This window comes from Panthera onca, chromosome D1, assembly GCF_046562875.1.
Source record: "Panthera onca isolate mPanOnc1 chromosome D1, mPanOnc1 haplotype 2, whole genome shotgun sequence".
Classification (NCBI taxonomy): domain Eukaryota; kingdom Metazoa; phylum Chordata; class Mammalia; order Carnivora; family Felidae; genus Panthera; species Panthera onca.
The window spans coordinates 37,875,491-37,899,198 of NC_138348.1; the positions used below are offsets into that span (position 1 = coordinate 37,875,491).

Sequence of the window (23,708 nt, forward strand, 5' to 3'; positions counted from 1 at the left end):
CCCCACCTCCAACCCCTAGGACTGCTAGATTTGGGCTACTCTGACTTGTTTCCTGCACAATAACATGCTCTTTGCGATCTCCATGATTTTATACATGGCATCCTATTCTCTAAATGAGGAAAAGGTTAGCTCTGAAAGATGACTTCCAAATCCAGCTCAGGCATTGAGTTCTTGAGGAATTCCCTACTAACCCTCAGACTGAGTCGATAGCTCCCTCCTGTGTATCACTTCTGATTACTGTATTTTGCTTATTTCCTATACAGTGCTCTATTTTATAAAACAGACAATGTATTTGTTTTATGCATTAACAAGCTTCTTGTATTTCAGCCAAACTTACCATTGTGCTAGAGTTATAGTTCCTTTTATGTATATATAACTTAGAAAATGTTTTTATTCCTACAATATCATATATGATCCTTACAACAATTTCTTTTGAGATGAGAGAAATGATATTCACAGAAGCTGGCTTGCCCCATATCACATAGAAAAATGATGAGAATTCAGCTTTCTTACTCCAATGATGTGATATATGATGTACCATATAACATCTCAAGATGTACATCTTATGGTGTACTTTTCAAATTACTAGAAGAGTCACATAGTAAGTGCCATATATAGGACATTAAAGCTCTATTAAGCAATGTAATAAAGTATCCCATAAAAAGGAAAAATTATATTTTTATCAATAATTGTATCTATTAAAAAGAAAACAAACTGATCTGTTAGTTAGAAACTAAAAATGAAAACATAAGCCTCCCAACCTCCCACCATTGCCTCTTTTTCATTTTGATCCTGAGGATGATTAGAATGTCCTAATTTCTATTTTGGTAAGTAGGTTTTCAGCAGGGTTCCCCTGAGGTCTAGCAAGCTGAGATAGATATAAGGGAAGCTGCATCCAGAAAGTGTTAGACACCAAGGAATTGATCCAAATTCTCTTTTTCACAGCCATTCTTCAGTTTATTCAAAAACTCTTAGAGACCTAATCTATTAATAAAATTTCATGACTTCCTTTTTTTAAATACTGACTGGTATTTTCAAAACCAGAAGCAAGTGAGCTTAGGTATAATTCTTTAGGGTATTCCCTGAAAGTTCCATTTGATAGCATTTCCTTATTTCAAATCTAAAGATTCAGACTTTGACTTTCAGAAGAATATAACTGTTGGTATCATAGGAAAAGGCTACATGGGTCCCAGGCATATTAGAAATTAATTTTAGGAATTGATAACATCCCATAAATGGGGATGAAGAAAACCTACTGTTCCTCTGATGCTTTACTATTAAGATATCTCTTAGAAACCATAGACTTCATCATGAAAGGACCCATGATGAAATGGCCCCTCATCATGTATCAGTTAAGATTCTTTTGTCCTCATCAACAATAATCCTCTTCCAAATGCGAGAAAACAATAAAGAAATGTATCATCTCATAATTGGAATACGAGAATTAGTGTGGGGCTCCAAAATGGTGTCATCAGTGGATCAGCAGGATATTAAAGATCCATATTCTTTCTACATTTTTAGTCTTCCTTCTTTGGCAGGTTTCCTCCTCAGCCTGTATAGCAAGATGGCTTCGGCACTTATAGAAATATATTCAGAGAGAATAACATGTAGGTGAAGGAGAAGGATAGTCTCTTCCTGTGACTTTCTTTTGGGAGTGGGAAGACTTTCCTCAGACTAACTCCCACCTCAGTGACTTTCCTTCATGCTTCACTGGTCATAAATGTGTCACATGAACATCTTTATCCATAGACCAATTACTGTCAAGGTATAATGAGTGTTGGGAGTTAATCACAATAGCCATCAGATGCCATATTTTACAGTTTTTCTCTGAACCAGAGTAGCACAACTCTGTACTCAAAGCAAGATAGAACAGATTAAAGAAGGAACAAGCCTAGCCTAGAACTAAAAGTAGATAAATAGAGTCTCTAGGTGTATGGCCATCAAAAATCATGGTAGACCCAAAATAATGTCATGGTATCTTCCAAATATAGATTGAGTCAAATTGAGGGAAATGCATAAATCCACCTTGAACATGGGCATTTGCTTCCTGAAACATGTCCCTTTCTTAGCAGCATCATGTAAAGCCAATGTTTTTATTTTTTAATTAATTTATTTTTAAATTTATATCCCAGTTAGCATACAGTACAACAATGATTTTAGGAGTAGATTCCTTAATGCCCCTTACCCATTTAGGCCATCGCCCTCCCACAACCCCTCCAGCAACCCTCTGTTTGTTCTCCATATTTAAGAGCCCCTTATGTTTTGTCCCTCTTCCTGTTGTATTATTTTTGCTTCCCTTCCCCTATGTTCATATGTTTTGTTTCTTAAATTCCTCATATGAGTGAAGTCATATGATATTTGTCTTTCTCTAACTAATTTCATTTACCATAATACCCTCTAGTTCAATGCACTTAGTTCAAATGACAAGATTTCATTCTTTCTGATTGCCAAGTAATACTCCATTGTATATATATGTACCACATCTTCTTTATCCATTCATCCATCGCTGCACATTTGGGCTCTTTCCATACTTTGGCTATTGTTGATAATGCTGCTATAAACATGGGGTGCATGTACCCCTTCAAAACAGCATACCTGTATCCCTTGGATAAATATCTAGTAGTGCAATTGCTGGGTCATAAGGTAGTTCTATTTTTAACTTTTTGAAGAACCTCCATACTGTTTTCCAGAGTGGCTGCACCAGTTTGCATTCCCACCAGCAGTGAAAAAGAGATCCTCTTTCTCCACATCCTCGCCAACATCTGTTGTTGCCTGAGTTGTTCATGTTAGCCATTCTGACAGGTGTGAGGTGGTATCTCATTGTGGTTTTGATTTGTATTTCCCTGATGATGAGTGATGTTGAGCATTTTTTCATGTGTTGGTTGGCCATCTGGATGTCTTCTTTGGCGAAGTATCTATGCATGTCTTTTGCATATTTCTTCACTAGATTGTTTTTTGGGTGTTGAGTTTGGTAAGTTCTCTATAGATTTTGGATACTAACCTTCTATCTGATATGTCATTTGCAAATATCTTCCCCCATTCTGTTGGTTGCCTTTTAGTTTTGCTGATTGTTTCCTTCTCTGTGCAGAAGCTTTTTATTTTGATGAGGTCCCAATGGTTCATTTTTACTTTTGTTTCCCTTGCCTCCGGAGATGTGTTGAGTAAGAAGTTGCTGCAACCAAGGTTAAAGAAGTTTTTGCCTGCTTTCTCCTCGAGGATTTTGATGGTCTTACATTTAGGTCTTTCATCCATTTTGAGTTCATTTTTGTGTGTGGTGTAAGAAAGCGGTCCAGGTTCATTTTTCTGCTTGTCACTCTCCAGTTTCGCCACCACCACTTGCTGAAGAGGCTGTCTTTTTTCTATTGGATATTCTTTCCTGCTTTATCAAAGATTAGTTGGCCGTACGTTTGTGGGTCCATTTCTGGGTTCTCTATTCCATTCCATTGATCTGAGTGTCTGTTCTTGTGCCAGTACCATACTGTCTTGATGATTACAGCTTTGTAACACAGCTTAAAGTTGGGATTGTGATGCCTCCAGCTTTGGTTTTCTTTTTCAAGATTGATTTGGCTATTCGGGTTCTTTTCTGATTCCATACAAATTTTAGGATTGTTTGTTCTAGCTCTGTGAAGAATGCTGGTGTTATTTTGATAGAGATCACATTGAATATGTAGATTGCTTTGGGTAGTTTTGGCATTTTAACAATATTTTTTCCTCCTATCCAGGAACATGGAATATTTTTCCTTTTTGTATGTGTGTGTCTTCTTCGATGTCTTTCATAAGTTTTCTGTAGTTATCAGTATATAGATATTTCACCTCTTTGGTTATATTTATTCCTAGGTATTTTATGGTTTTTTGTGCAACTGTAAATGGGATCGATTCCTTGATTTCTCTTTCTGTCGCTTCATTGTTGTTGTATAGGAATGCAACCAATTTCTGTGTGTTGATTTTATATCTTGCAACTTTGCTGAATTCATGAATCAATTCTAGCAGTTTTTTGGTGGAATCTTTTTGGTTTTCCATATAGAGTATCATGTCATCTGCAAAGAATGAAAGTTTGACCTCCTACTGGCCAATTTGGATGCCTTATATTTCTTTGTGTTGTCTGATTGCTGAGGCTAAGACTTCCAATACTATGTTGAATAGCAGTGGCAGGAGTGGACATCCCTGTCTTGTTCTTGACCTTACGGGGAAAGCTCTGTTTTTCCCCATTGAGGATGATATTAGCATTGAGACTTTCATATATGGCTTTTATGATCTCGAGGTATGCTCCTTCTATCCCTACTTTCTTGAGGGTTTTTATCAAGAAAGGATGCTGTATTTTTCAAATGCTTTCTCTGCATCTATTGAGAGGATCATGGGGTTCTTGTTCTTGCTTTTGTTGATGTGATGAATCACATTGATTGTTTTGTGGATATTGAACCAGCCCTGCATCCCAGTATAAATCCTACTTGGTCATGGTGAATAAGTTTTTAATGTATTGTTGGATCTGGTTGCTAATATCTTGTTGAGGACTTTTGCATCCATGTTCATCAGGAAGACTGGTCTATAGTTCTCCTTTTTTGTGGGGTCTTTGTCTGGTTTTGGAGTCCAGGTAATACTGGCTTCATAGCAAGAATTTGGAAGTTTGTCTTCCATTTCTATTTTTTGGAACAGCTTCAAGAGAATAGGTTTTAACTCATCTTTAAATGTTTGGTAGAATTCTCCTGGGAAACCATCTGGCCCTGGGCTCTTGTTTTTTGGGAGATTTTTGATTACTAATTTGATTTCCTTACTGGTTATGGGTCTGTTCAGATTTTTCTACTTCTTCCTGTTTCAGTTTTGGTAGTGTATATGTTTCTAGGAATTTGTCCATTTCTTCCATATTGCCCATTTTATTGGCGTATAATTGCTCATAATATTCTCTTATTATTGTTTTTATTTCTGCTGCGTAGGTTGTGATCTCTCCTCTTTCATTCTTGATTTTATTTATTTATTTATTTATTTATTTGGGTCCTTTCCTTTTTCTTTTTGATCAAACTGGTTAGGGGTTTATCAATTTTGTTAATTCTTTCATAGAACCAGCTTATGGTTTCTTTGAGCTGTTCTACTGTTTTGTTTTGTTTTGTTTTTTGGTTTAGATACCATTGATTTCTTCTCTAATCTTTATTATTTCCTGTCTTTTGCTGGTTTGGGGATGCATTTGCTGTGCTTTTTCCAGCTCCTTAAGGTGTAAAGTTCAGTTGTGTATCTGAGATCTTTCTTCCTTCTTTAGGAAGGCCTGGATAGCTATATACCTCCCTCTTATGACCGCCTTTGCTGCATCCCAGAGGTTTTGGGCTGTGATGTTATCATTTTTATTGGCTTCCATTTACTTTTTAATCTCCTCTTTAGCTTCTTCATTAGCCCATTCATTCTTTAGTAGGATGTTCTTTAGTCTCCAAGTATTTGTTACCTTTCCACATTTTTTTTTCTTGTGGTTGATTTCAAGTTTCATAGCATTGTGGTCTGAAAATATGCACGGTATGATCTTGATCTTTTTGTACCTGTTGAGGGCTGATGTGTGTCCCAGTATGTGATCTATTCTGGAGAATGTTCCATGTGCACTGGAGAAGAATGTGTATTCTGCTGCTTTAGGATGAAGTGTTCTGAATATATGTTAGGTCCGGCTCCATTCTCCACTAGATGGTGCTGCTTAGCTTACTGGGGTGGATTACTGTGGCCCCTGTAGGTGTGTATGCACATGCATGGGAGGAGTGAAAGTGGTATCACCCAGCTACCCAGTCTCTAGTATTGGAACTCCCCTATCAGCAATCCTGCACCTGTCCTTTGTCCCTGGCTTTCATCCACTCCCTGCCTTTACACTGTCCATGACCAAGCCGTCAGGATGCCAGGCAGCATCTCCATCCTGAGTTTTATTTCAGATGCAGTTGTGTTCCCAACCTCTCACTTCTGAGGGAATGCACTTTGACCCACTCAGACCTTCTGGGGGAGGGTCTTACTGAGAAATGGCCGAGTGCCCACCCGTACCCAGGAATGTTCGCAGGGCCATGCTGCTGCCAATGCCCAGAGACTGCAGGTAGGTGCCACCACACCCCAGAAGAAGTTCACACGATTGTGTAGCAGCAGCATTTCAGGGATTATGGAAAATAACAACACACATCTGTCTCTAGGCTTCCCCCTTAACATTTTTGTTCTAGCACCAGCAAATGTAGTTGCTCTCCTGGGTCTGCTGGCACCTTTGCCTGTGGGGGGTGCTGCACAGCCTCTACCAAATGTCCTCCCAGCAGGGGATCTGCCTCTCCCCATGTGGCCCAAGGATCCCTGGACCTCACTCTGTTCCTGGGGATTCGCCCTTCTCACCAGAGCACCAAGTGTTGAGCTGTGGATTTTCAGACCTGCGCTCCCCCTGTTTATATATAGAGTCTTAATGGAATTTAAACCCTCTCCTTTCTTCTTTTTCTCTTTTTACTTCAGTCCCTGTGGCTGTTTCCACTTTTCCACTTTCTCTCCAACTGCTCTTGGGCGGGGGGCAGGGTTTCCCATACTCTCCCCCCATCTCCATACATTCTCCACAAGCAAAAACAGCTCCGTACCCTCCGTGGCTTCTCTCTTCCCCAGTTCACCTCTCTATGATGTGTACCTACTGAATTCTGTGGTTCAAGTTGTGCAGATTGTTGTGTTAATCCTCAAATCAGTTTTCTAGGTGTGCAGGATGGTTTAGTGTTGATTTGGCTGCATTTCAGGGATGAACGTTGCAAAAAAATCTTCCATATTATTCTGCTATCTTGGCCCCTCATCCTTAAAGCCATTTTAATATCCTAGAATGTGAGAAGCTGTTAATCCTTTATTTTCATTTGGGTGAGAGATTCATACCTTTCAAATCATTAAATCTATGGAGAATGAGAAGCAATATTAAAATTTCTTTTTCTTTGATCTTAACTCTGTGCTTTTTGTGTAAAGTCCTACTCATTTAGACAAAACAAAGTATTCTCAATTCAACTGTACAACAAGAAAAATGTCTTTAGTCAGACTAATACAGACATAAGCTCCTTTTGATACTGATACGCAAAGCAATTTAATAATTAGTCTACCAACACCACCCACCACAAATACACAATGGGAAACAGTACTGAAGCCATCCATACTCTCTATTCAAGCATTGAATTGGAAACCATGAGATTAATAATGATGGTGATTAGTGGATACAGATGTGGAGGAATATAAGCAGGAAAAATAACGTCTGAGTTAGGAGGGCTGACACTTCAGATAACAAACTAACTCTATGCTCCATGATGCTGGACACATAAATAAAGAAAATATTTTCCTGATCCATCTGGATGCCTGCATCACATCACTAAATCATGTCAAACAAATTCATCTTATGACAAGTATCTTTAACTCCTTAACAGCTTATTTAGATCTAGCCTGGAATTACCATATCTGGTCTCTATTCTACTTCAGAATCCTAAAGTTGCATTAATTTGGGTGATATTTCATTTTTTCCTCAGTTTAAAGTCATCAAGTGGTCTACAGTAGTCATTGTCATTTTAGGACATTTTTATTCTTAACAAAAGTTAAGAGAAATTTATTTAAGAGAATTTAAAGTGAAAATATCCAGCAAACAAGACCATCTGTTCTGGAATGATAGAATATGATGACTGGTGTAAATGTGATAGAAATGCACAAAATACCACAATATAGAATGTTATAATTATTATTGCTATTATTAATATTTGACTATCAAATCTGTCATCAGTGCTGGGCAGTAACAAATTCTTCTTACTATTTTCCAGAATCTTCTCTTATATCCTTTAATTACTAAGCTCTTATTTCCAGCTTATTAAGTATCTAGTATAGGAGAAAAAGGTAATAAAGAAGAAGTCTACCCTTGAATTGTCCAGTTTCTTCAAGATGAGTACAATTTATACTCAGGTTCAGAGTTGCATTAGAATAAGGGCCAAATGCATGCTGAAACCTTGCACACAGGAGATGCTGGTTATTTATGTCTTTGTTTCTGGGATTCCAATGGATTTCTTTAAGGAAATCAAGTTTTCTTTCTTATAACAAAGCCTCATTTCAGACACTGGGGCTTTGGTGGAAGTGATTGTACAGTTTTATTATCTGACAAGAATAATGCTGACTATCATTCCTTCAAAGAGCTTCTTTTCTCAAGGAGGTAATATGGGACTTGTCTTACAGGGTGAAAGTACCAAGAACTACATAATGAATAGTAAAAAAGAATATGGTGGAGGATTATGGTGTGTCGTGCTTCAGGAGACTAAATCTCAACGTCAACTCCTATGGATGTAAGGTGGATAATAGAGAGAGGAGGACATCAGAAACAGCTTGTTAAATGAGGTGAGTTTTCATTGCTACAATGTAACATTAATTTTAGGAAGACTATCCTTTCTGTCTAACAGGCTACCTGAATTTCCACCTGTGTGTCTGATAGTCATTTCAAATTGAGCAAGTCCAAAATTAAACTCATTATTTACTCTGCCACTAAAGTGGCTTCTCCCCTAAACTTAATTTGAATAAATGGCACTGTTGCTACAGCTCAAAACCCAGGAATTGCTTTGCTTTATTTATTTTCCTCATTCCTACCTTCCAAACCATTAAAAATTCTTGTAGCATTTATCTGTAAACTATGTTATGAATCTGACCACTACTTACCGCTTCCACTGCTAACACACTAATCAAATCCACTCTCTTCTCTTACTTGGATTATTGTATTTCCTGAATCTCTTGCTTATTCCTACTCTTGCCTCCTAGAGTTAAAATTCCCTAAACAACACTTAAGATGATCTTTTAAAAATGTATGTACAATCGGACCATTCCTCTGATCAGGACCATAATATGGCAGGATGATTAGAAAACTATCCAAAGTTCTTAGAGTGTCCAAATCACCTTTACCTTTCTCACTTCTATAAAAGTATCCATTACTAGTCTCCCCTCATTGATTCCGTTTCAGCAACACCAGATTTCTAAATGCAGAAGCTTATTTCTAGCTCAGGATCTTCCCTTTCTGGAAGATTCTTTCTTCCTTTAATTTTTCAAGTCTCTACTTTCTCTCACTAAGAATTTTCATATTCGGCAGTCATTTAACGTAGCAATGTTCAATAACACGAAAAACTTCCACTTCTGGCCAACACGGAGTAATAGATACTAGATTTACCCTCCTCCTTGAAACAACCTAAAAACTGAAAAAAGATATGAAAAGTTGTCTCTCAGGTTCCTTGACATCAGGCAATAAAGGACAGTAGTCCCTGAGATACAGGAAACAACTGAGGGAAATTTTCTATAAGTCATGCCTGGACATAGTTTACAGGTCACAGTGCAGAGAGGGGAGCTTAAGCAGAGTCCACTGTGTTCAGTGAGCTAAGAAGATGGAATTAAGAGTATGTGGAAGCCAAGGTAGCAAGAAGTCATAGAACATAGTGCCAGAGAGAAGAGAATTCCAGAGATCTTTATACGGTCTTCCTCAGCTATTCAATTAAGCATTGATTAGGACATGTGTAAAGAAGTTAGAGTAATCAAGGTAGTATGCAACTGGCATTAAGACACCTTGATCAGTGGTGGGGGTATCTGGGTGGATCAGCGGGTTAAGCATCTGACTCTTGGTTTCAGTTCAGGTCATGATCTGGCCATTTCGTGAGTTTGAGCCCTGCATCGGGTTCTGTGCTGGCAGTGCAGAACCTGCTTGGGATACTCTCTCTCCCTCATTCTCTGCCCCTCCCCCACTCATGCTGTCTCTGTCTCTCTCAAAATAAATAAATAAACTTAAAAAAATGTTTTTAAAAAGTTACTTTGGTCAGTGGAACAGGATATAATTCAGAAGCAGACCCATAAATATATGGTCAATTGGGTTTTGGTAAAGTTGTAAAGGTCATTCATTCTGTGGGAAAAGATAACGTTTTCAACAAGTGGTACTGGAAAATGTGGACATTCATATGGAAAAAAAATGGCATTTTATACCTCAGGCCATATTCAAAAGTTAGCAAAAAACACCAAATCATAAACCTAAAATTAACACTTCTAGAAGAAAAGATGGGAGAACATTTTGTGATATTGGGTTAGGCAAAATTGTCTTTCTTTTGACATCAAAAGCATCGTCTATAAAATATATTAAATAAGTTGATAACTTTGACTCCAAAATATAATAACATCTGATTTCAAAATAAGTCTTAAGGAAATGAAAATGTAAGCCACATCTTAGAAGAAAATATTTGCAAATCATATATATGATAAAAAAAACTTGTATCCAGAATATACAAAGAATTCTCAAAACTCAATAATATAAAGACCTAATAAAAATGGGCAAGAGGTCTCAACAGATACTTCATCAAATAAGATACATGGATGCATACGTAAAAATATGATAAATGTCATTATTCATTAGAGAAATATGAGTTAAAATCGCAACAATATACAGCTATATATTTGTAAAATGGTTAAAACTAAAGTCCGGCCATATTACGCACAGGTTAGGATGTAGAGCATGTAGAGTTATTCTGAGATAGCCTACTGTATCTTTAATTTCACATTCCAGTGTTTCATTGCTAGAATATGGAAATACAATTGATTTTTGTATATTGATTTTTATATCCTACAGCTTTGCTAAATTTTCTTGTTATTTCTAGCATTTTTTTTGTAGATTCCATAAGATTATCTATATTCACTTGCTATTTTGGATAGGATTTTGAGGCTTTATCTATGCTTATCTGTGAAGAGTGGTATACTTAATTAGTACTAACTGTCAGGGAAACAGAAGGAACAGTGGTAGCAACCATGAACCTATTTTTGGTACCAATTTTCCCTAATTCTCCCTTTATATAAATAGAAAATTAAGCCTTAGAAAAGTAAAGTGATGCACCCAAGTGGGGAAGGATTAAATGAAAGCCCGTGCATTCTACTCCACTTACACACAGTATTTACTATGCTTCCCACTATCTTCTCATCAAAGCCCAAAAGAAATCTAATTTCCTTCACACATCACTCAGTTCTAGTCTTCCCAAATATAATCACTTTATTTTTCCTTATGGGTAAGTGGCCCTTAGATCATATCTATATCATGACATATATTTTAGTATCCTTTTCCAATTACTACAAGGCAATCCTCTTAGATGGAAAGTGAATTTACAAACTACATTGTTAATGTCTCCTTAATATGCTTTCTTTTTTTTTTTTTAACGTTTATTTATTTTTGAGACAGAGAGAGACAGAGCATGAACGGGGGAGGGGCAGAGAGAGAGGGAGACACGGAATCTGAAACAGGCTTCAGGCTCTGAGCTGTCAACACAGGGCCTGACGCAGGGCTCGAACTCACGGATCCTTAGATCATGACCTGAGCCGAAGTCAGCCGCTTAACTGACTGAGCCACCCAGGTGCCCCACTTTGTTAATGTCTCCTAAACCTGAAATGATATCATAGAGATATCCAAGTGATTTAAAAAAAAAACAGAGATTAAAAAGGTATAAATCACCTGCTACTTTATAATACATTCATTTTCATGTCTTATCTATATGTTCATTATAATCTCCACTCCTTTGCACTAATTGAAATACTTTAAATATTAAGAGCCTACTAAATACAAAAGTATTCTTAAATCTTCAGACTGTAAATTCTTAATGAACCAAAGTACCAAACCTCTAATGTTAGAAAACCCATAATGAACCAGGCTTGTAAGACACATTTTTAGATAGGTAACTTCCTAATGACAGTGACATTAAACATGAGATTGTGCAGGCAGACATCAGTTCCGTCTACTCACAAATCTTCTTGCTTTGAATCTTCTTTAAGTATGTACAGTAGGCTAGAAATTTCACAACTTAGTGGAGATTATGTAATCATAATAATTAGTATTACTAGATAAATAATAAACAATTTTAAATAAAAATGTTAAATGAAACATAAATAATAATTTATTAATAAAACAACAATAATAAAGTATTTATTTGAAGTTGAATTTAAACTAAGGAAATCATCATACATATATGTAGGACCAGTAAAACTTTTTTATGATCAATTGGTCATGATTTGTATGGGAGAACAGATTAATATAAACTAAAATATATATAATTAGACATTTGAAACGATTATTGACTCAGCCTTGAACATACAAAGAACTGAACAAAAAGAGGTCCTGGTTTATTGTGTGAATAAAAAGAATTTCCAAAGTGACTAAGGACCACACTTTGTTCTGCAAGACCACATATGCATGAGAAAATAGAATATTCATTCCCACAAATGACAAAAATGCACTCCCAGGGAATTCCTGAATACTCCCTGGCATTTCCAGGGTGGTGAACTCATCTTTGTTGCAGGCTACCTGTGCATTTATTCTCACCAAAGTCAGGAGCTGACTATTGTCATTGTCTACACGACATTCCTCAGAGAAAATCTAGCTGAAGAGTGCCAGTGAAAGGAGTTAGAATGTATGTAGATCATCATTTTGTCAAGATTAGTCAGTCTTCCCTTTCTGTAAACTCTGCTTGTGCAGTCCTCCCACATAAAACACATGACAATCAATTTCTTCACAGCTTAGTTTGGTAGAAGGAAGATGGGCTTTGCTAATAATGAATCTGGGGTCAATTTGGGTGGCTCTGATACTTAAAATTTATGACTCAGGCATACTTTACCTCTCTGCTTTCCTTATTTCCAAAGAGTATTTGAAAATCTCTAGTTTTGCATGTTTTGTGAAATTTATAAATAATACAGACAAAAAATCCCTAAAATTGGTGACTATAAATAATAATAGTAGTGTGTGTTTTTGTGTATATGGGAACTAATGGAATGTTTTTAAAATTTACCTGGAGAATCAGTATTTCATTTTGATAGCTATTTTGCTCTCCACCCCAAGCCCTCAAATGCCATAGCATTTGCTTTTATTGGCCTTTGAATGGCTATGAGATATATGGTGTTGACCTATTGCAGTGTTTGCGAGTTTTCAGTTATTGAGTAAATTTACTCCTTTATAATGCAGGTGCCAATGTACAAGGTCAATGACCACATTACAAACTTGCCATGTGAGAGCTATTGAGCTATAATATCCATCACTGAGTATGGTAGAAAATGATTTGACCTTTTCTTGAATAATAGTTACTGGATCAAATTATTTTTCAGCTTGAAAATAATTGGAGATCTGAGATGCCCGCTTAAGCTACTGCCTTCTGAATTCACATCAATGCTTCATGTTCCCATTGCTGTTATTGTGAATCATAAGGAGCAGTACATGAAATGTGCCAAAGCAGCATGTGGTAATGGGATGACAGAAGGTTTTGGATTTAGATGATTTGAATTTACTCCTGACTCCTCTTCTGTCTTATAGATAGTATCTGTCAAATTACTTCCCTATACTGAATTAAAATTTAAAAAAATTAGTTCCCTATGTCTTAGTACTGATGTGAAGTTTAACTATAATAATATATTGTTTAAATACTGTTGTCTAGTTTTAGTTCCAACATGAAATGCTCTTGAAAGCCATCACTCCAAATCTTTACAATGAGAAAATTTGGATACACTGAAAATCAGTGACTTTTCTTGTATCCATCAGAGAACTGAGGCTGCTGGACAAAATTTCATTACAAAATCTGGAGAGATAGGTACATCCAGAGAGACACAGCTGAGATTTTCTTACCCAAAACAAAACCACTGAGGCCATAAGTGGATAGGAACACTGAAATTTGAATTTTGATGAATTGTAGACTAGTCTGTGGGTGAGAATCTCTGGGTGGCTGCAGCCTTAGGGAAGCCCCTACACATTCACAGGCATTACCTCCAAGAACCCCATTAGGTTCCCAGGGTGATGATCTGAGAAAACAAGAGAGACCCCCAAGTGGCTCTGTCAGAGGGAAAAGAAGAGTAATTATTGTAAATACATCTAGAGTTTTTTCCATAGCAAATACCTACTCTCTAGCAGAAAGGATTTTGCCAGAGCCTTATCTCAGCTGAGGAAATGTAATTCCTCTCACTCCAGTCCCCTCCAGCCTCCCTGATCCATCTGAGAGAGGGAAAAATACATTTTCAACAATGGTCAGGATTGCATAGAAGGAGTTTGGCAATACTGCAGCCAGGGAAGGAGTAGGAAGCAGAAGGTAAAAGGCTGTGTTGCTGAAGGAATATTTGTGAAATCACAGTACCAAAATACAGAGCCACCAAAAGACTGAGATTTAATTGCGAGACTATAGAAAGTTCTTTCTACCCTATACTTTAGCACCATGCCAAGAAGTCTTCAGTAAAGCAATAGTGGACTTTAGCTGAGAAGATGCATTTCATGGAATGTCTCTGAGAAGGAATACTTAGGGAAACTGAAAGTCAGGAGGGAAGATGAATGAAAGAATGAATGAATGAATGAATGATGAATGAATACAAGAGGACTTTGAAGCCATTGGCACCTATGGCTGCAGAATACATTAAACACAGCCTAACCCCTAGGCAGATTAACTAAATCCTCACACTGAAAATGTATTTACCTCAATTCCTATTACCCAGTACAATAGTTTGGCTTTTCACAAAAAATTATAAGACATATCAAATTGGAAGAAGAAGGGGAAGGAAAAAAAGAAGAAGTGGGGGAGAGGAAGCAAGGAGGGAGGGAAGAAGAAGAAGAGAAAGAAGAGGAGAAAGAAGAAGAGGAAGAAGAAGAAGAAGAAGAAGAAGAAGAAGAAGAAGAAGAAGAGAAAGAAGAAGAAGAAGAAGAAGAAGAAGAAGAAGAAGAAGAAGAAGAAGACGACAACGATGACGACGACGTTTGAAGAGACAAAGCAATCATTAGAACAAAAGTTACATATGATCCAGATGTTGGAATTATCAGACAGGGAATTTTAGACAATTATGATTAATCTGGTAAGAGCGCTAATGAGAAAAAGCAAGCAATATGTAAGAATAGATGAGTAATGTAAGCAGAGAGGTGAAAACCCAAAGAATCAATAGGTAATACTAGAAATAAAAAGCAATATAGCAGAAATGAAGAATGCCTTTGATGGGCTCTTCAGTAGATTGGACACAGCCTAGGAAAGAATCATTCAGCTCAAAGATAGGTCAACAGAAACTTCCCAGATTGGAGTGTAAAGAGAAAAAATAAAAATAAAAACAACAGAGCAGTAAGAAATGTGGACACTATCAAAAGGTGTAGCATTAACATAATTGGAATACCAGAATGAGAGGACAGAAAAAATGAGCAGAAGAAATATTTGAAGTAATAATGGATGAGAGCTTTAGAAAATTAATTACAGAAACAAATTACAGATCCAGGAAGTTCATAGAATACCAAGCAAGGGAAGCATAAGGGAGATTTACAACAATGAAAGTATTCTGCATTATTCTATAATGATGAGTGCTTGACATTTTATACTTATCAAAACCCATAGAACTGTACAACAGGTGAACCCTAATGTAAACCATGGACTCTACTAATAATAATGTATCAATATTGATTCATTAACTGTGACCAATGACCCATACTAAAATAAAATGTTAATAATAAGGGAACCTGGATGTAGGGCATATGGGAGCTCTGTGTACTATACTCACAACTTTTCTATAAATTTAAAACTATTCTAAATTATAATATGTATTTTTAAAACACCAGGTTTCCAAATATAGTAGGTTTTTAAGAAGTATTAGTCCCTCTTTACCACCTAGACTATGTCAAACATAGCCTAAATTCAATTCAGTACACTTACTGTTATATGGGATGATCATGGAAAGGAATTCCCTAGTAAATTAAATTTAAAATGTAATTAAGTATAATCGTATGGTGTAGAGAGATAACAGATTAAAAGTTTAATAGTGGAACAGTTAGGTGCATCTCTCTGGAACATAATTTAATTTTTTGATGATTTAGATGACACTTGGAAATCTTTGAAAGCCCTAAGTCATCATTATGAACATCAGTTATTTCTGTGACAAGCAGAATTTCACTAATAAAGACCTCTTATTATGGGAATGCCAATTTTAATTTGTTTAGGAATATGGATTCATCAAGAGCATTCCAGCTTTTTGAAATTATACACATAAAAATCAATCAGTGCAAAAATAAAGGTCACCACTAGAACACTCTAGTTTGGGAAGCTAAGTGTGTTAGCATTTCCCTGTATTGCCTGAACTGAAAGAGCTGCGCAAAGGATTTAAGAACTAAAGACAGAAATAAACAGGAAAGCCATTCTTGTCATCTTGGATAAACAGCAACATATGGCTTGCAGATTTTTTCCTGAGTCTATGTTGAAACATGCTAAGTCATGAGGATGTTCTTTCTCTTACAAATAACTTAGCAGGATTCCTTTGAATAGCTCAGTGGGTGGAGTGAGAAGTTTCTTTGAACTCTGGTTTCCCTAGGATGTCTTGCTACTTTATGTGATAATCTAACAAGTATTTATCCCTGCCATAAATACAGGAACTCATATATTTTTCCAAAGAGGATTTTCTGTCTTTTTCTTTTTCCTTCTGAATGCTGCAAGAGCACAAAAAAGAATTTGGAGGTGGGACACAAAATAAACTGGATAAGCAAGAGGAATTAGGCCCATGTGCGAGCTAAAAGGATTACATCTGCTGCCATCTTTGCGACCTCCAAAATCCAGAGGAGTTTCCTTTGTTGATTCGGAAGTAAGATTTCAGTTGAGAGGAAAACTGTTGCAGAATTCTGCCAGTCTGGGTGTGGGTAGATACTAATTCAAAAAAGGGGAATCTAGTAATATTTGTGATGTGCTGATGTAACAGGACCTTTGTCAATTATAAAGAACGTTAATCCAGTTTACCAAACTCAGTGCATTTGACCAAATACACTGATCCTATAGCCTTTATAAAATGATGCTAGGCTTCTCTGGCCTGGACCAAAGAAATCAGGGATTCAAGTTAATGAAAGCAGCTTATTTCATATCCCCAACACAAATATTTGAATCCTTTAAGATGCCCATTTAAGTGTGAAAGGATAACAGGCGCTATCCAGGGATGGAGTCTTTTCTAAAAAGTTCAGCTATAGAAAGACGGTTATACTTCTTTCAATAACAAACAGATAAACAAAACTAAAGATCATCTTCTTCAGCTAAGCAGAAAATCTGTAATGGTTAATGTTCCTTTTTGCCCTCGATTATGCTCATCCTTATCCTTAGCCATCAGGAGAAAGAAAATAACTTGCAGACATTTTGATAGGAGATCATTTCACCATAAAATGTATTTGGACACACAATTAAAAAAATAAAGTCTCCTTAGCTCAAAGGCAGATAAGCTACTAGCCATAAAACCAATGCTCTATGAACCCACAGACACAAAAAATAATTATACCCTAGTCACTAAGCCAATATCTAAAACTATAGATCTCTCTTGGACTCCCTTGTGATTTTAGATAGGGTCTGTATCTTCATCCAACTTAATGTTGCAAAAGCTAGTTAAATCAACAAATTACCAAGACCTTTTCTAACTGCTCTAGTTAAGAGTTTGACACTGTTTGTATTTTAAGCCTATTTGAATTAGTGAAAAAAAATCTTGCCATACTTGTACAGTTTTTGCTTATCTCTTTCCAATTTTCTTGGATAGTCACTATATATTTGGCAGCCAGCTTTTTTCCTAAATACTAGAAATAGTATACTAGAAATAGAATACTAGAAAATAGGCCACTTTATTTTATTTTAATTTGTTTTAGGGCTTCTTCAGTATGCAATGTCTATGCTAAGTGAGTGAATATGGTTTAATGAAGAGACCAAAGAATTTGAAATATGAAAGATTTGGGGTTAAATTCTAGTACTGTCACTTCTTAGCTATAAGACTTTGGGGAAGGATCCAACTAAAGTTTCCTCATCTATAAAATGGTGATAATATCCATTCTTTCTTATGAAGGTGAATATGAGGATGATCTGAGTTTACATGTGTATCACGTTAGCACAGTGCCTGACATAGCATATGTACTCAGCATATGGCAGTCATTAATCCACTGTTGGCTGGAACAATATTCAAAATATTTAAAATCACTATGACACAGGACATCCAATCAGTATGAGCGCCAACTTTAACAACACAGACTGTCTTCTAGGTTGTATTAACTGATTAGCTCCAAGTAATAAGAAGCAGAAGGGATAAAATTGGAAAAAGCAGTTGGGAGAAATGATTTTTTTTTAATGTTTACTTATATTTGAGAGAGAGAGAGAGTGCAAGCAGGGGAGGGGCAGAGAGAGAGAGAGCATCTAAAGCAGGCTTCAGGCTCTGAGCCATCAGCACAGAGCCCGACACAGGGCTCCAACTTGTGAACTGTGAGATCGTGACTTGAGCAAAGTCAGATGCTTAACCAACTGAGCCACCAAGGTGCTCCTGGGAGAAATATAATGAAGTCCTCATTTTGTGTCTAGAAGAGCACCTAAGAGTGCTTCTGGACCCTTTACCAGGAGCCAAAGTGCAGAAACCTGCAGCCCAGCCAGGGAGCAGCCTTTTTCCTAAGGTTGCTCAGCTTTTAGAACTTGATTTTATTCATTTATTTATTATTTATTTATTTATTTTGAGAGAGAGAGAGAAAGAGAGAGAATTTATTTATTTATTTATTTATTTATTTATTTATTTATTTATTTATTTTGTATTTGTTTTGAGAGAGAGAGAGAGAGAGAGAGAGAGAGAATGGGCAGGGAAGGGGCAGAGAAAGAGGAGAGAAAATCCCAAGCAGGCTCCAGCTCCGCGCTCTGTGCAGAGCCAACTCGGGGCTCCATCTCACAACTGTGAGCTGAAATCAAGAGTTGGACACTTAACCAACTGAGCCACCCGGGCACCTCAAGAACTTGATTTTACAACTTTGTCTATGGGGTGCCTGGGTCGCTCGGTTGGTTAAGCATCTGACTTCAGCTCAGGTCATGATCTCATGGTTCATGGGTTCGAGCCCTGCATCTGGCTCGGTGCTGACAGCTCGGAGCCTGGAGCCTGCTTCGGATTCTGTGTCTCCTCTCTCTCTCTCTGTCCTTCCCCTGCTCGCCCTCTGTCTCTCCCTCAAAAATAAATAGACATTAAAATAAAATAAAATAAAATAAAATAAAATAAAATAAAATAAAATAGGATAGGATAGAATAGAATAAAACTTCGTCTATCAGACTCCAAAACCCTTGCCCTTTCTTCCACACTGAAGTTGATGACTTTATCTCTCCTCAAGTTCCAGATTCTAAAATGGTACCTTCACTTTCCTGGTCCAGTGGATTTCAAAATTGCATTCCTTGAAATACTACATTTTTGTGGAAATGATTAAAATTCTCCTAGAAAAAGTATAATGGAAGCTGAGAGGGCAGAGTTATGTGTCTCCTGGAACACGGGCCTTCACTTCAACTAGAATCTTCATCTCTTTCTTATACTATTTCATCCTACGTAAAAAGGTTTTATTGTTTTAAAAAACGAATGTTGAGAATCCACTGCTCTATTCCAAACTCTTTTCTTTGTTCCTGCTTGTATCTCAGTGCAGACTCAACCTAGGTCCTTGTCCATACATTTGGGTTTTTCAGCTCTCTGTGGCCTGGATCTCTGGTCACTACATGGCTGATTCTTATGCTGGAGTTCATACTTCCCTTTAAGTTCAGAAAACTCACCTCAGCTTTACTACCCAAACTCTGAATCTCATTTGCCCCCATCTTGTGTGTTATTCTAAGAAAATACATTCAAACTCTGGTTTTCTTCTCAGGACTTCATGTGACATAGGGTCTATTTTCTCAATTTTCAGAGCCTCTGTCTTGATTGTTACTTACTCCACTCTCTGGCCAAGCCCCTGGCTTTGCATTTAGTTTATCTTGACTTATTGATATCAAAGGCCAGCCCATATTTTCTAATTTCAAGACAGATCTGGAGGACAACATGTCTAATACCTTAAAAGTGGCTCCTTTAAGCCAAGACATTATCTGCTGGAATTAAAGTTTTCAACATCATGAGGTTCCCCCCGTCCTCCAGTTCTACTTATTATTAGTTCTTTGATTCTTTTCCCCCTCACTTTGGCCCCTGCCTAGGACTCAAACTCTAATGACCATTCCACTGAAATCTCTGGACATCATCCATGCTGACTGCAGTCTGATGAGAGGGGAGGGCATTGACAAGGTGTTTGTAGTGGCAACCGGGACTGTTGAGGTGCTAATGTGGACATTTGAGAAGCCAAAGACATGCTGATAGTCCTACAGCCAGCATCTGCCACAGAGACAGCCCAGCCTGCAGCCAACTGCTGCTCCAACTACCACACCAACCGGTTCAATTAAGTTCAGGAAAATCTGTGATTACAGGATAAATCAGTACAGATAAATCTGTAGTCACAGGGATGGGGTGGGAGCTGCTCCAGCCATGGAGGGCAGCTGTGGGTCCACAGCAGTGAATTGGGGCCCTTCTTACCTCTGTGCCAACCTATCCATTGATCCCCACATACGAGGTGTATAGCATGAGATATTTACAGCAGCAGCTTAGCTAAAACATTTTCTACTTTCTGTATGATAGTTTGGATGGTTTCTTTTAACACGTGTCCATATTCACTCATCTTTTGCTTTGCAGTGTCTAATCTGCTAAAAAGTTCTTTTGGTGGATTTTTTTTCATTCTATTCTATTTTTCAGTTCTGGAAATTCCATTTGTCTCTTTTCTATAGTTTCTATTTCTTAGATGAGATTTTCCCATTTCTTTTTTCATTGGGAGTTTATGTAAGTACTTAAGTGTATGTATGTGTGTATGTGTGTATGTGTATATATGAATGAAATAGATTCTTTCAGGTCCTCTTCTTGCTAATTCCAATGACTGTGCTATTGCTGCATGTTACTGTTGATTGTTTGTTCTCCTGGTGTGGGTCACATTTTCCCGTTTCTGAGCATGTCTGGTAAATTTTAACTTTGCAATGGCCATAATGAGTACTACAGTGTTGAAAGAGGCGAATTTTTTTTTCGCCTTAGAGAATGCTGAGTTTTGCTCTTGGCAACCCATTAACATGTTGGAGAATCAGCTTAATACCACCGAACCCTGGTTTGAATCTTTGTAGGATTGATCCAGAAGAGCCCTTATTCTAATGCTAGCATTGCATTACTTCTAAGGTGTGGCCTTGCTAGGGTATCAACAAAATAATGTCTGGAGTCTCAAATTAGGTCTTTCCACTCTCTCCACTCTGGCTGATTCCAGTGCTGTGTCACCTCCATTGGCTCTATTCAGTTCATACCTCCCAGCAGCTGTTCTCTGCCATACCGTGCAGAGTTTCACTGTATCAACACTCAGCTTAATATTTGGCCAAAACCTCAAAGTCACTGCCATACAAGTTTATAGAACTTATTTTATGCACAAAAATTCTCTTCTATGTTACCTAATCTTGTAAAATCTGCATATATTTGTTTATACAGCTTAATGAGTCTACTGTGCTCTCTGTTTGGGCTCACTGCCCTCTTCAGCGTTTTGGAAGTAGATCTAACTCTGTGTGATTTCCTTCTCCCAAGCATCCCTGTGATGTTGTCCAATATTTTATTATTTTTTTTATTTTTTTAATGATTTTTAAAAATATTATTTATTTATTTTTGAGAAAAAGAATGAGAGCAGAGGAGGAGAGACAGAAAATCCTGTGCTGTTAACGCAGAGCCCAATGTGGGGCTCAAACTCATGAAGCACAAGATTGTGACCTGAGCAGAAACCAAGAGTTGAACACTTAACCAGCTGAGCCACCCAGGTGCTCCTGTGGTCCAATACTTTAAAATGTAGCTTCATATATTTTTCCCACTTTTTTTCAGTTGTTTCTGATGGAAGGATATCTACTTAGAGACTTTACTTTTGTATTTCTCATTCGTCTAATTGTTTCAAAGAACTCTAGCTGGTTTTCTTTGACCTTCCTCGTTATAGTTTCTTATGGGCTGGACAGGAATCTATATCTTATTGAAAATTTTAAATAACTGATTTTACATTTAAAATTTTAGTAGTCCAATAAATTCAGATCCACAAAAGTGAGATCTTGTTTTGGGATCCAGAAAATCGAGATGGTGATAAATGTCTAAGGGTGCTATTTCCCATAAATATAATAAGAATATGATTCTGGAAAGTAAAAACATTAAAACACCTCCATCTTTCTGGACAGTGGTGAAACAGGATTTCTGTGATCTACATTAAACTCAGTCAAAAAGAAAAATTTTGAAAAGACCTTGCTAAAGTCTCTTTTGTTTTCTTTTGACTTCAGATGTATAAAAACATTGTCTAAGTTTCAATGGATAGATACTGACTTGGACATTTGTTTGTGTTGTTATTGTTGTTACCCTATGATCCTCAGGAATTCACAACTTCTATGTCCCATATTACTGCCCCCATCAACTTTATTGCAATTATTTGTTTTCAAGTTGCCTGTGTGGATTGTGAGATGCCCAATAAACATTACTGGAGCAGAATCAAGCATTCATGGCCTAAAGGATTTCAGTGCAGTTTAAGAACCTCTATATAGCTCTAAAACCATTGACAAGGTACTGACCAGGAAATCTAGCTTACCAACTCGTCAACTAAAGTGTTCTAAGAATATAGAGGTGTCAATAAAATGTTATGCTTTTAAACAAGATATTCCTCTCTCATGTACTCCGTAAAGTACTTATAGGGGATTAATGTAATTGTTAAGAAAGCACAATACTTCCTCTGAATAGTATTTTTGTAATGCAGATTCTGCAAAAGTCAACCCAGCTTTTGAAAGTAATGTGTGTAATTTAAGCAAACAGCAGAACAGACACTTCCTGAAAGTAGAGAAGGGTATTGCTTATTGCAATTCTAATAGCTGCAGAACCTCACTATAGAATATTGTTATTCTCATCATTGTGAATCTTGTTCTTCTCTGTTTAAACCAGGAGTAGAGCTTGATATAACTGTGACTCATAGAATGAAATAAATACTTGATGCAGCCTCTCAAGATTAATTCAGAAGATGGAGTCATCAGGCAGCTGGATAATGCTTTCCTTCCTTTTCTTCCCACCTTTGTCCTTCTTCCTTCTCTTTTCTACAATATAGAACCTTGGGTACTCATATAACTTTCCGATTCAGCTTACTTATTTGCCAGCTAGACAAACTAAAAGATATTTCGTGGTTTCATTTTTTTATTCTGATGATTATGGGTCCTTGAAATGAAGTTCAAAGTTCAAAGCAGTTTATGAAACCATTGAATGCTGAGGCTAACCCCATCTCAATAGCAAGTCATGAAGAAATGAATAAAAATATCTGTGGTGTAAGAGGTCATACTAACTTTACATTTATTATTATTTTATTACTTTATATTTGCATACCAGTCAGGATTCTATCAGACAGACAGAATCAATAGGAGTACGTATTAAAAGATATATTGCAAGATACTCGTTTAAGGGACTGTGGAGACTGTCAAGGCAAGTCTGAAATCTCTAGGGCAGGCTGTCAGGAAGGGCAGGCTAGAATTCTGGGATGAGCTGAAGTTGCTATTTATGATGGAATTTCTTCTTGCTCAGGAAATGTGCTCATGAGGCAAGGCCTTTCCACTGATTGAATCAAGACCACCCAGATTATGTAGGATAATCTTTCTTACTTAAAGTTAACTGATTGTGGACCTTAATCATGTCTACAAAATACTTCTGCAGCAGCTTGATTGAATAAATGCAGACTGTTGCCTACTGAAGTGGAGACATAAAAGTCATCATTACCATTTGTATTACAATAGTCTTTATTTTTCACACCAGTTTAATAGTTGTATACTTTCTTAGTAAAATAGGAAGTTAAAAATTATAATTGGTTCTTCAAAATAATTTTCTGAAATTTTTATGGG

The 23,708-nt window shown here is 36.9% G+C and overlaps 1 long non-coding RNA gene across 1 annotated transcript in view; it reads left to right on the plus strand.

The window, feature by feature from the left end:
* Positions 1-23,708, plus strand: part of LOC132661555 (uncharacterized) — a 172,766-nt gene that overhangs the window by 56,148 nt on the left and 92,910 nt on the right. Inside the window, exon 3 of the long non-coding RNA XR_009602283.3 lies at positions 8,179-8,337. This is a non-coding gene — a long non-coding RNA (uncharacterized LOC132661555). The remainder of the gene's footprint in view (positions 1-8,178; positions 8,338-23,708) is intronic.